General features: G+C 33.6%; 1 long non-coding RNA gene across 1 annotated transcript in view; it reads left to right on the plus strand.

The window, feature by feature from the left end:
* The window catches only part of LOC121037938 (uncharacterized), a 116,432-nt gene extending 110,177 nt beyond the window's left edge, over positions 1-6,255 (plus strand). The window contains exon 3 of the long non-coding RNA XR_005794069.1: positions 6,127-6,255. This is a non-coding gene — a long non-coding RNA (uncharacterized LOC121037938). The remainder of the gene's footprint in view (positions 1-6,126) is intronic.
* The last annotated feature ends 3,194 nt before the right edge of the window (positions 6,256-9,449 follow it).

Below are 9,449 nucleotides of genomic sequence, written 5' to 3' on the forward strand. Positions count from 1 at the left end.
ATCCTTTGACCTCTGTCTCTGAGATCAAACCACCTTCTCTCTGACTCTGATGCTCCTGCCACCCTTATTTAAGGATTTCTGTGATAACATTGGGCGCATCTGGATTAGCCAGGATGACCTTCCCATCAGAATACCTTTAACAATCAAATTTCCATTGTCCTTTTTTCCATATAAGCTAACATATTCAGTTTCCAGATATTAAAACATGGACGTGTTTTGTGGGTGGGTGACATTCAACCTATAGCAATAAACCTTCTGGCCCTCAAAGATTCACATCCATCCCCAATATTCACACAAAGTAACTTCAACCCACCCCCAATATTCCTCAGAAGGCTCAACCCATTACACCATCAACTCAAGGTACCAATCTCATCTAAATCTCATCAGCTTCAAAGTCCCAAATTTCATTATCTAAACAAATTAATTCAGGTTTAGATAAAGTTCTGGATATAATCCATCCTGAGGCCCAAGTCCTCCATATCTCTTGACCTGTGAATCTAGAAAACAAGTCATTAACTTGAAAAATACAATGTTGGAACAGGCATAGGAAATTCCCATTCAAAATTGGGGAAAACTGAAAGAAAAAAGGAGTCATGAGTCCTGAGCAATTTTGAAACCCAACCTGGAAACATCTGTTAGGGCTCTTATTTTTTCAGCTTTATTGAGATATGACTGATAAATAAAATTCTTGCTCTGAGATCTCAGAATAGAGGCCATCCTGGTGACATCTTGACTTTAACCCTGTGAGATCCTAAGCAAAGTACTCAGCTAAGCTTGCCAGAATTCTGATCTAAAGAACTGTTAGATTCTGGAGAATTTTATAGTGACTTTTAGTAAGGATCTTATTTTTGTAAATGTTTATAATCCATCTATTTAATACCCTGTCTCAGAGTTTTATTAGGTTTATCATTTATAGGTTGCAGAATATGTTTTCTTATTTCTAAAATAAAATTTTAAAAGAACTGTAACAAAATAAAAGAGTGTTGTTTTAGCCCACTTGATTTCTGTTAATTTTGTTATGCAGAAATTGAAAATTAATATATGGGCAATAAATGACATGATTTAGTGACATCTCGGATACCATGGTCATATAGCACCCATTTTGGGTATTCCTCTCAGGGAATCATTCTGATTCCAAAGTATCATTCTGTAAATCATAATAGAGTTTGAAAAGTCTCATGAAAATGTGGTTTCAAAATATTCTTCAGTGTCTTTGATTTAGTATCTGGCTGTTATATAACTGTATAACCAGTTTGTTGCGAACTGCTGTGGTGGGAGGCAGGGTATAAGATGTCATTGAAGAGGATAGAAATATTCAACATCAGTGGCATAGATACTGGTAATTCCTAGAAGACTTGCACTCACCCTCCCCTGTAAAATGATATTTTATTAGTTAGGGAATTTTGAGTGAATTACTGTTTACTAAAAGCCAAGAGAGAAAGTCAGCTCAAGGTCTCAAAAAAATAATTCTGTAATCCTTGTTCAGAGAGTTAATCCTGATGAACATTAAAGATATATGCCAGGGATACTGGGGAACGATATATTGCTATAACTCAATGGATGCTAATGATAATTGTGTTTCATGTAAAAATGATGTTTGAGACAAAGAATTGAGAACAATAATAATGTACAAAATTTAACTCAAAGAATAATTTTGAGTTTCTCCAAATATAACTTAATAAAATGTAATGGAGTTCCAAGAGTTAGCCCTAACCTCTATTGAAATTTTTTTAAAAATGCCTATTTAAGATAGTTGGAGAAATGCAGTGTCTGAGTAAGAATTTAGTATAGCTACAAAAGATTCTGAAAACCCATTGAGATTCACAATACCAGGGCTATTTTTTACATACAAGAAATTTCTGAAACTAACCAGTGGTGTTGTTTTAGTATTTTTTATTTAAAATATATTTGAAGTATATAGATTCTGTTAATTTATTTACTTTTTTCAGGAAGTTATTAAAATAATCTAACACCTTAAAACTACAATCTTTATTTGGAATAAAATATCTCACACTGCTCATATGTTAAACTGTTGAGTTTTAAAGGAATATTAACAAATCATTTATAGAGGATTAAAGAAAGTTTTAAGAAGTTATTAAAAGTAAATTTTTGTGTTCTTTAATCATTCTGGTTTTACAGTAAAATATAATTAGAGTTACTTCCTGAAAAAAAAAAGGCTAATAATATAACCTGTAAATACTAAACAATGCAGTGAAATTGAAGAGATGCAATTAATGGATTAAAGGGATTTGAAGAAATTAACAATTTGTCAATAAAATCAACAAATAGCCCCCCCCCATTAGATCATATAAATATTAGACTAATAATGCTACTGCCTGTTATCTTTAAAAATAAATCTCAGGCTGGGGCACCTGGGAGGTTCAGTCGGTAAAGTGGCTGACATCCGCTCAGGGCATGATCTCAGGTTCCTGGGTCTGAGCCCCGCTTGGGGCTCTGTGCTGACAGCTCAGAACCTGAAACCTGCTTCAGATTCTGGGTCTCCCTCTCTCTCTGCCCCTCCCCCACTTGGGCTCCGTCTCTCAAAAATGAACAAACGTTAGTTTGTTTTAAATAAATAAAAAGTAAAATTAAATCTCAGGTTAAACCAGAAAGGCAACGTGTTAGTGTGTTACAGTTTGTGAAAAATCACTTTGTGATAAAATTCTGCTTCAGACCCTATTGTCAGTGATGTACATTTATACACATTTGACTGGATTGACTATGTTACTCAGTGAAACACATGACTGACTAGACTTTTTTCGAGGTAATGTACAAAATAGCATAGTTAAAGAACCTTCAAGAATACTTGATTCTTAGTAGCTTTAACTTTAACCATTAGATCTGTTAAGTTTTCCTCCCTTAAAAATAAAAAGAATCCATAGTACTCCTCTTTCTTATGGCCAATCTAGTTAGGTAATATATCTTTGAAAAAAATAGGCACATTTCACATCACCTCTTTCTCTCATCTCTGTATCTATATGTCTACCTGTCACTGTCTCTTTTCTTTCTTGCATTGTTCTTAAAGAAAAGTGACAAAACTACTTTTTTTTTAATTAAAAAAATCAATTCCAGTAAGTTGGTAGTAATTATAATAACTTCTGAAATGGGAAGTTCATATAATAAACAATAACAAATTATCATTATTTATCAATCAGGTACAAAATGAAATTTATTGGAACTAGAATATTTCCTATACACAAAATTTTATTATGCTCAGTAATTAATATAATCATACTATGCTGATCTAATTAAAACTGAGATTTTTTTTTACATATATGTGATAAATGCATTCCAAAACATTTAAGTGATAAAAGAAAGGAAATTAATCTTTCATAAAAACAAAAGTGCTTACTTAATATATTACATAATGATATCAGGATATATTATTAGTAGAAAAAGCACGTGTATGTTTTCTACTGTGAAATTATTAGCTTTCATTGAGTGACTCGTTTAATATAAATTGTTTAGGGTAATGGATTCTACTATTTCCACTGAAAATGCACTGTGAGCTTAACTATTACTTCTCACCTAGACTTAAAGGGAAAAAGCTATTTACTTAACTTGAGGTAGAATATATTAACCTGGGGCGCCTGGGTGGCTCAGTCGGTTAAAGCGTCGGACTTCAACTCAGGTCACGATCTCACTGTCCGTGAGTTCCAGACCCGTGTGGGGCTCTGGGCTGATGGCTCAGAGCCTGGAGCCTGTTTACGATTCTGTGTCTCCCTCTCTCTCTGCCCCTCCCCCATTCATGCTCTGTCTCTCTCTGTCTCAAAAATAAATGAACGTTAAAAAAAATTTAAAAAAAAGAATATATTAACCTGAAGCACTGTGGTTTGGAAGAGAATATGTAAAACTATTTTATGAATTGGTTGAAACTGATGGCATTAATTTGTAATCTTATATTAAATATATGTTTATAGAATGGGAATGACTTAGATGTTTGTTCTAGGTCAAGAAATTTTCTGATAATTATGTATCAGAAAAAATTACCTCCTTTTTACTTAGATCTTCTATCATATGGTGGGATGAAGAAGCATTATAGCCTAACAAAGGTAAGCACAAGTTCCAGTCAGAAATTACTTGCGTTGGAATCTCACCTCTTCCACTTAGTGGCTATGTGATCAGGGACAGATCCGAGTATCTCTTCAGAAGGGTCTCTTTCAGCCCTCTTGTCGCTCTCTTATTTCTTAACATGTTTAAACAAAGAGACTTGCGTTTCCGTTTGACAGTGAATTCCACATATTTTGTTGCTGATCCTATTTATAAGTTAGTATGTATGAAAAAAATCCTTGGAACTATGCCTGGCATGGAGTGGCAATTAATTCAACTCTCAAATTCCTCAAGTTCTGAATATGTTTACTAGGAAGTCAGTTACATATATTGCTATTATAAGGCACTTGGCACTTTTTAATCCTGAGTACAACGTGCCTCTAATCTCCTGTGTTGTTAACAAATTATTGCTCATCAACATCCTCTTTCAGTAGCTACTGTATTAATGCAAGTAATCAACTTGTTAATATGAATACTTTTGGATTACAAGAAACAAATTTTAATTTCATTTCTTATTTGTCAAACAGTACTCCTTGCTTAACTATTTGTGTGTGTGTGTGTGTGTGTGTGTGTGTGTGTGTGTTTATATTTAAATGCAAAGTAAATCCAGGAGGATTTAAGTTGTTAACCTGAAAGATGTTTCCCAGTGAATGACAAAAATGTTAGTATATCATTATTAAGACTCTTACTTGACCTCTTAATCTTTTAATCATCTTCAAATTCTTAAACTAATACTTCTGGGATTTTTTTTTGTTATGAGAGTAGAAAAAAAAGGCACTCAGTCTTTCTGATTTGTGTCTATAAATAGTTAATTTTCTTCATTAAATTTAAGACCCGTAAGAGCAATAAATATGTTATTTTTGTCATTGCTGAAATATTTATGTTTATTTATTTACAAATAATAATAGATCAAGGAGTATTTGGGGATGAATAAATTGGTGTGCTGAAGACAAAATGTAGGGGCGCTTGGCTGGCTCAGTCTGTAGAGTCTGTGAGTCCTGATTGCGGGGTTGTAAGTTTGAGCCCCACACTGGGTATAAAGATTACTTAAAAAAATAAAATCTTAAAAAACAAGAAAAGAAAATGTAGATTATCTATCAGCCAGCCCAGGTTTTCTGGATGGAACTCCTGCAATCACATATCCTCACCTTTAATATGGCACATAGCAAGCCTTTTCAAGCTTCATTCACTGACTTTTCTTCAGTTCAGTAGTATTTTCTTCCATTATATCAGTGGTCATTGTTTTTAGCACAATTGTTCTAAATTTCCATTAAAAATCCCCATTGTTTAAAGATTTCAGCTTTATTTGTTATGGGAAATTGGCTACATAAGTGTTGGAAGAAACGGTTTGTTGGTGGAGCCAAAGGAGAAAGGGGATTATGAAAGAGTAGAAGGCAGGAAGAGCTCCTTACGTGCCTTGGCTCAAACACATGACTTGCATGTGTCCCTCAGATTCTGGACACTCAGCCACTCTCACTCAAACTTGTTGGGTTAGAATAGCACTGATGCTATCGAGGAGGAAACCAGCGGGCTGATGTTGCTGAAGACCCCTGCAGCCTCTGCCTGCTGCTGTTGTTCCTGGAAGATCAATCAGGAGCAGAAATTGAAAAGAAATGGAAGGAAACCATGAACCAAAGAAATCATTTTCATTGATTACAGAAAAAAAAAGCCATTTTTTGTCCTTTTCCCTGTTAATGTGTCATTTTCCCTCTCTTTAGGTTCACATATTTTCCTTTGGTTCACAGAATGCTTCTTACTCAATATTATGTGAATGTTTCTCAAGTTTTATTGAAAATTAAGTGACTTTTATGTAATAATCGAATTTCTAGGTTTGGGAGTCTAGATCTCATTAAACAGATCATTCCTGCCATCCTTTGAAGCCCCTTTGTAGGCCATTAGATAGATCATCAAATAATCAAGTATAAAGTAGAGAAGAAAAACATCCTGTGGTAGTGAGCACTCTATGGAGAATTAAAATAATGATACAATACATAGTGGCTTGTTAGCTATCCTAGATGAGGCAAAGAGGACAGACTCTCTGAGAAGCTAATATTTTATCTATTGTTTGGGGGACAGGAAGGATCCAGATATCCAAAGACAGAGGTACAGATTGTCTTAGGAAAAGAGAAGAACAATTGGAAATATCAGAAAACAAGAACAAGAAAAAAAAAAAAAAAAGAAAACTGGCTTTCTCAGATGACCAAAAGAAGGTTGATGTGCCCATGTAGGGGTTAGGTGACCTTAGGACTTTAACCAGTTTAAAGAATCATTCTCATTTAAATATGATGAAAACTCATTGTATTTTTTTAAGCAGAGGAATGGCTTAATAAAAAAAAAAAAACAGACTGGAGTTTCCATTGATTTAGAATACAGTAGAAGTAATGAAATATCACTTACAATACTAGGTTATCAAAAGAGTGTGGCTTAACTTGCAAGCTTTCTCTTCTTCTAGGGAAAACGTCTGTCATGCTATATATAAGCTGCTCTATGGAAAGCCCTGTGTTGTGTGGAATAGAGAGAGCCCACTGGCCAGTAGTGATGAACTGAGGCCCTTAGTACCACGTCCTGAACTGAATTCTACCAATAATTTTGTAGATGATTTCAGAATTAACCTCAGTTGAGCTTTAGACTTGAACTCAGTTAATGTCCCCTGTTAAGATTTCAGATGAGGCTGTAGCTCTGGCTAAAAGCTTGACTAGAGTCTCATGAAACTCTCTGATTCAGAGGCACCAAACTAAGTCACACCTGCATTCCTGATTCACAGAAATTAGGATAGAGCACATTTTTAAACCACAGTGTTCTGATTTAATCGTTTTGTTGATTAAATCATGCATATCAGCAGTGTGTATGTATGCATGTATAAAGATTTGAGATTTAATATAGTGGCATATTGGGATGAAACAGTGTATATAAGTGTACTATATCTAAATTTTGGAAGTTCTTTGTAAAAATATGATTGAAATATCACTAGCCTTAGTTAATTCAAATGATGAGGTTACCACATTTCTCATGAACTCGTAATTTATTGAGTGGTCAGAAACTTTTGATGTGCCCCTGGTTAGAAAATATTACTGTATCAGTCAGTTTCAAGTTTCATTTCTGGATACATGAATGGAAAATTTTTAAGTATTTCAGAACTGGCAATGGGTTTATATGTTAAGGTATAAATAAAGATTATGATTTTCTTTATGCATGAAAATATAATAAAAGAATGCTAGGTGAATATAGAAACCAAAAGAGAAAGGAAAACTTTGAAGATGAAGGAGACAGTTTATAGCATAAGCATGACAAAAAGAAGCATACAGATAGCAGTAAGCAGTCATATTAATAGTGGAACATTAGTGGAAAGATTTATTAACTGCTGCAGTTACTTATTGGCTTAGAATGGCCTTAAATCTTCCAGGGCTTGTGACTTGTATGTACCGTCTATGGACTTTGAAAATGTTATCCCCTAAAGGAAGTTTTGAACTGAAATACAATACAGGTCACATAAATAATTTAATTTTTCTAAGAGCCACATTAAATAAAGTAAATGGAACAAGTAGAATTTATTTTCATATATTTTATGTGATGTATTTTTCCAAAACATTATCATACCAATATGTAAGCAACATAAAACTTATTGATTGAGATGTTTTATATTCCTTTTCTCCCCCAAACTAATGTGTATTATAGCATACCTCAACTCAGACTAGTCGTATTTGAAGTACTTAATATTTACTTGTGGCTAGTGGCTACTAGAGCTTAGCCCTGTATACCATTCCACACATGTTTTAAATAAAATCACACACATATCATTTATTAGGACTGAAGTTTGTTTCTTGGAAACAAAAGAGCCTACCTAAAATATAAATCAACTATAGCTAATTGAGTTCATGTGGATTATTAAAAAAAACCTGGGCTATATTTTAGGACCTGTGTTTTTTAATATTTTTGTAAATTACTTGATTAAAGATGAAACACAATAAACTGTTAATAAAATTTCCCATGACAATGAGAATGTGAGGATGATTCCAAATCAGAATTCCTAAGGGTTCAACAAGACTACATTCCATCTACCAAGTCCATATTTGGTAGGAACAACAGTAAAGCTCCAAATTAATGTTTAAACTGAGCTTTATAATGCAGGACAGGAAAAGGCATAGCTTATGAGCATCATTTAGAGCAAACACAGAAGTGTTAGCTGATGTAAAATTATGATAATCTAGCAATTTTATGGTTACAGTTCCCTTGGTAACAGTAAGAATAGCTGGAGAGAAATCATGACGATAGCTCTGGCTGATCTAGACAGACCGTATCTGGAAGGGGGTTCTCGGTTTTCACTGAGACACATTAAGAAAGATTTGAAAGCTGGATAGTGGAGTAACTAGCCTAGAGTAGGACTCAAACCACATTTAAAGATAAATGAATACAGAAACTGCAGATGTTCTACCCGCAAACGGGTAGGCAGTGTGTGTGCTTTGGGTGAGGAGGACTGAGAGGGGGCCGGCAGCATGTGAATGAACAGGAAAGAGATGGGGGATTTCTGCTCTCTTTAGATATTTCAAAGAAGTATATTTGAAAGAAAGTAAGTGGCCTGCAACTCAGAAGAGACAAATGGGACCATTGGTACAAATATGTAAGACTTTAGCCATATTTATCTTAAATCTATCCCCATAAGGAATTTGGTCTTTCAAAGCAGTGATTATCTGATTGCTGTGTTACAGCAAAAAAATAGATGATTCTTGGGCTAGACTTAAAAAGGATCCCTATGTGATTCTTTGAAATGCATACATTTTGGCCTTCTGATAATTAACTATAGGAGGAGAAATTTAAACAAAACGGATTTAAGTATTTACAAAGTAAACATCCAATACCCAGAAATAAAACCTGACATGATCTTAGTTTCTAAGTATTCATTTCTAGTGTTATCTTTATACAATTAAAAAATATATAAATGTGAATGTATTTTATGCAATCTTTTATTATAAAAGAGAATTCTACTGTATGTACTTCTTATGTTACCCTTTTTAGTCTAAGTTACTTCTCTCCAGATCAGTAACTATAGGTCTAAGACATTTAAACAGGTAAATAATATTCTAAAATACAGAAGTGTCACAATATATTTAATCATTTCACTATCAAGAGACATTCATACTTACTCAGCTTTCATAAACTGTAAGCAAACATTCTTTTACACCTGTGAAAGATTACTAGAAGTGGAATTGCCCTGTCAAAAAATAAAATTTCTATAGTATTGATGTGATATATTTACTTAAAAATGCAAATTAATACATTTACAAAATGGCTTTCATATAGGGAACACATCCATAAAAAAGGAACATACAAGCAAAAAATAAATCCTAAATTGTTAGATTTCAAAGGACCTGAAATTTGTTAATATTTCTTTTTCTCACTTG

The sequence above is a fragment of the Herpailurus yagouaroundi genome, unplaced genomic scaffold (assembly GCF_014898765.1).
Source record: "Herpailurus yagouaroundi ecotype Mexico unplaced genomic scaffold, PumYag 164, whole genome shotgun sequence".
NCBI lineage: Eukaryota > Metazoa > Chordata > Mammalia > Carnivora > Felidae > Herpailurus > Herpailurus yagouaroundi.